The sequence below is a fragment of the Crassostrea angulata genome, chromosome 9 (genome assembly GCF_025612915.1).
Source record: "Crassostrea angulata isolate pt1a10 chromosome 9, ASM2561291v2, whole genome shotgun sequence".
In the NCBI taxonomy this organism is placed as follows: domain Eukaryota; kingdom Metazoa; phylum Mollusca; class Bivalvia; order Ostreida; family Ostreidae; genus Magallana; species Magallana angulata.
This window is the reverse complement of record NC_069119.1, coordinates 31,142,360-31,147,600: the sequence shown is the minus strand read 5'-3', so window position 1 is coordinate 31,147,600 and position 5,241 is coordinate 31,142,360.

Sequence of the window (5,241 nt, the reverse complement as noted above, 5' to 3'; positions counted from 1 at the left end):
CGTAGACTCAATTCATGTGTTCTACGCGTGCCTTTCGGTTTGAGAGTTCGTCTGACAGTAAACCAATAAATGGGGTCATGTGACCCCGTCTAAAGAGCATATTAATCCGCCTGAATTTGTGTTTGAATTTTGTTTAATTTAAAGTCACCTTAAAATTAAAACTTTTGGATTTTTTTATATATAAATAGCAGAAAATTAAACTATATAAAAAATTCTGTATAAATTTTTCGCATTGCGATTGATAGTGTGTAAATTGTTCCAACCAGATATATACTAATATGAAATTGGTAGCTATGGAGTTGAAATTGGTCCTTAACTTAAAAGAGGTCCGGTGCAGCTTATCTGAAAACAATGCCAAAGCATCCTTTTTGCATCGAATTGGTTAGCTGAATGTTTAAGCAATCGACCACTGATGGTTTGATTAAAATACTCATGATTTTTTTAAATCACAGGTCCCAATTTAAAGAGAACTTGGACCGCACTTTCTCTATCAAATAGCTTTTTTGTATACATAATGAAGTTTAGATTGAGATATATACAAAAGAAATTTTTGACGCCATCTGAAAGAATTTATTATATCATTGATTGGATTATGCTAAAATATTCGCAAATCGAAAGATATATTAGATGAAACCATACAAATCTAACAAATTCAAACAAATAGTTTTTATAATTTCATTTGTAAACGAATATCTACCCATTTACAAATAAAAAGTAGGACATTAATATTCTAAAGGTTTTTTTTTTTTAAAACTGGCCAAGGTATTCCAAGAAAATTTATTTAGCCATTCTTTAAAATGAGATACTTTTAATCGACTTTTCACGCAATACACTTATGGGCTGTTCTTTCTCATCAGAAAATCTTCAAAGTAAACATTCGCTCTGGAGCAAGGATTTAAAATAACGTTAATCGTCCTTGTTTCTTTGTCTAAACACTGCTGGGGAAAAAGACTGCCAGTCGTGAGGAAGGATTTTAAATTAAAAACATCGATCCATCCAAAATTTTTCAAATGTTTATAACAGATAAAAAGCTTTAACTTTTTCTTTTCGTTAAATCGGTTCATAGATAATGTAAACCTATATACCTTTTAGGATATAAAATAGTTCAAACCTCTCAAATTTACCATCGGATGAGTTTGTTTTCAGAATGCTATTTTTCATCAAACGTTTATCACTCATCCATTTTCTGGTATTGGTATGGTCTTGTTTTCTTCAATGTTTTGGTTCTATTGAGGAAGATAAATTTACTTTTTGGAAAACGATATCGAAGAATGAGGAGAGAAACGTATATCGACAAGTTTCTGTTCCGTTTAAAAGAAATCCTATTTTGACGTGTAGTTCAAAATGTGGAAGGAGCGAGGACTGCGTTGGAATTGATATATGCAAAGGAAGACTTTGTCGTCTATGGAATGGAACTTTCTACCAAGGCATTTCAATGAATCATTCACAAGAACTCTGTCAACGGTATATCAAGGTAATAAATGCATTACTTAAGAAAGTTTGGTGTTTGTTACCATTGTAAGGTTTAATTACCTTCTTAAGACAATATTCTGTTAATTCTTTTTTTCTATTTTTATTATTTACAATGCTTTAAGAATACATTTATATTGATCAAATGCAATTTGAGAGTCAGTCGTTAAATGATAAGCAAGATACAGGGTTTACAATTTTTTGTCATATAAACATTTATTTATATAGGTTCAATATACCAGTAAAAATCCTTTTTCATGCAGGTTTGTCTATCTTTTTATTCATTTTTAGCATAAATAAACATCCCCTAACATTTAACACATTCATTTTAGGCCAAAAACTGGAATTCCCACTTTAACATTCAAAATGTAAGAAAAAAGTTTTGTTTACAGAACAAAGATTTGTAAGCGCTGTAACTCGCTTATGACTCAACATATGACACTCAAATTTTTGTTGCCTTTTAAAAATGCCTTACTTGAGCCTTAGTCACTACTGGTCGCATGAGCTTCTACGGGTGGTCTACGGGCGGATTTAAATGAAAATCTTACGAGACACGCACGTACATCTTACGATTTTGGAAGGACGTACGCTTCCCGTAAGCACGCGCGGTGGCTGTTGGACATGTACAACAATTATCGCGGTTTCCTTGCGAGAACTTAAAACGTACGCTGCACTTGTGCTTCACTTCAAGAAACTCATAAGATAACCGTACGATTTAAATTGCACGAATAACGTAGGGAGATTTCGCTTGTCTCTTGCGTAATACGTACGTTGACTGCAAGTTGCTTGTGTTCACCATCAACATATAAATTAAACGTACAGTAAACATACGTCACACTTATGTCATGCGTACACCAATTCCTCTTGATGCGTACGCATTGCCCATAAATAGTATTTTTATGAAAAAGGATTATGAAAAAAATCCACATAAGGATAAGAGAATCAACAGTTTTACCATTCATCAAAATCAAATCAAAGTTTCTAGTTTTCAGCTCTTTTCTAAAAACCGAATCAAACAAACAAATGCGTTGTTTTTAACTAAAAGATGGAAGGCAAAGAAGAAGAACAGGATAGGAAGGAACTTAATATTGAAGTACATTTAGATATTAGAAGTAATAGAAGTACAGAAAATGCATAAGATTTCCAAATTACTTCGACCTGCAAACGTGCTAAGATGGAATCATATGCATTTTCGGAGCAAGGAGAGGAAAAATTATCTTTACGCGCAGAATGATATTTTTAACTCATTTAAAACCAACTACACAAAAATTTTTAACACATCCTATTGGTGGAAGTTGTTGTTTTCGTGAGTATGGTCATCTCATATGACCATTTAAACTTAATAAAAATGTCTTAATAATTGTATTAAAATCAGAATATCAGAAAAGAATTTGTAAACTTTGATTTTTAAATGTATGAAGTGAAAATGATGTCACCCTTTTAATGATAACATTTGTAAAAGCAATGTAATTCGATGTGGCTTTTTTTTATTTCAATTAATAGTTTCGTCAAATATTTTTTTTCGAAAAATTCAACAAATTGTTATTAAAACTGTATAATCATTTAAAGATATTTCATTAGCAAGAAAAATTATCAGTTGATAATTAATTCGCTGAAATCAGATTTTTGCACAGACTTTCTTTTACATTTTTCATATCTTTTTGCTACTAGATACAAAAGGTTAACAAATGTTTTAAAAACATTCTTCATTTGTGCCGACCAGTTTAGCTAGTCTAATTAAAAAAGCCGAAATAACAGAACAATAGTCTTTTTTCTACGAGTTCTTTTGACGTTCCAATACTTACTTGCTTTTAATAGATAAATATTTCAGTACATGTCTAGAGAAGAAATGTTATTTATTGAACGTGAAAACTAACAATTGTCCGTGCAGTTGTCGTGGGGCACAAAAAAAACGTCGGTACGTTTGACTTGCAGGTGACATACGACGTGAATATTATTAATGCCGTTGGCATGGCGAACGTACGTCTGGTGCACGATAATCGTAAGACGGAAGAACAGTTCCTACGGACAACAAACGCTCTGAGTGGCAACCCATCTTTAAAGATAATTGTACGTGACACGTACGACTGGCACATCAAACGTCCATTTGTCTTACGTTGCATTCGCAGTCACTTCAATATGATTTTCAACGCTACGATCAACCACGGGAGCCGCGACTGGCAAAACCCGAAGCACACGCACAATCACCAAACATGTGCGGCCGGTTTTAACTGTGGCTTTAAGCATTGTTAACATTAAAATCGATAAAATATTTTTTTAACCAAAATCGTAACCATGCCACTTTAAGTACCTTATGTTGTACATGTATACATGTATTACATTTTCAATAAATCAATTTTATCCTGATACATACAATAAAAAAAAATCTTATTTTTATTACGTGTTTCTTTTTATTTCCTGCTAGCTCGTTAGAATTTTATACCATTTAAAGTTATATTTTCAAATTCTGAAGAAAGTAAATTATTTTAACCGCCTATAATTTCCTTTTGTGTGGGTTGCAGAGTATCTACAGAGTCCCTCTATTCTTAAGGAAAATTCAGTTAATTCATAGCTCTAAAGAAACAGCCAGACTAAAATCTACACTCCTCATTTATCAATTTTCGAAAGCAGAAGCGACTTAAAAAATTCTCGGACTGCACGAAATAACTATGATGATGTCAGACTTAAATTTCCGTTTGAGGCGATTTAACTGTTCTTTTATCTAACGTACTGATGTACATGAACAGTAATTTTGTTAAAATAACTTACTTTTTACAATCAATTTATTAATTTGGTAAAAGAGAGATGTAAATACAAAAATAAAATGCTTTCTTTGGTGATTCAAGCTGGTTATGAAGGTAGTGATCATTGCAAAAATTACATCATTCGCTGCAAGGTATTCAGGTTATTCGTTATGCAGGTTATTTATTTTTTTTTTCAATGTCGACACACTCAGAACCCTCAATAATCACCAAAGAAAATAATTTATTTTTTAAATGTTTTAAATGAAATTGGTTTTAAAATATTCACTATAAGCGGAGAGACTCAACAATTTTTTTTAAGCCAAGAATATAGATCTTTAACAGCTGATATAGAAAGTAACCTCTTTAAAGGCATATTTTCTTTTACACCAAGGTGTGTCTTTGTATGCAATTAAAGATATCTTGTGATTATAAGTAGCCACACTTCTACATTTACTTTTATAAAAATGTTATTTTTACAAACACATTTTTGCTTTGCTTTTATCTTAAATCCCGACATATTATTCACTTGAGAATTACTCGATGTGCATTTAAAAAGTAAGGTTTTTTTTTTAATTCACAAATGAGTTGAAAAATTTGCGTGCAGACATGAATCACCATTTTCATTTCCAAAAGAGACCCCTTCCCTAGGTTATTCCCTTTAATTTCAACATGAACGATCGACTTATCAATTTCTTTACAAACATTTCTTAGTTTTTTCCTAGCTTGAATAAAAAAGTAAATAGGAATACAGTTGTTAGAGGTTTTTTTATTATTTCACATTAATATTTCAGGTATCAATGCTTAGTGAAGTTCAGCAATTTACTTTGAATGTTGTGGGTACGTATTTTTTGAAAAAAATCAAAAGGCTATGCATCAGAGTACCATATAATTTCAAAGATGATAAGTTAAGTGACAAAATAGTGTGTGGAAATAAACGATGTCTTAAATTAAGTTGTATGTATGATAAATTTTGCAAAGATGTAATCTTCGCTTTTTTGCAATTCTTTTTCTTATAAATCAAAGTACA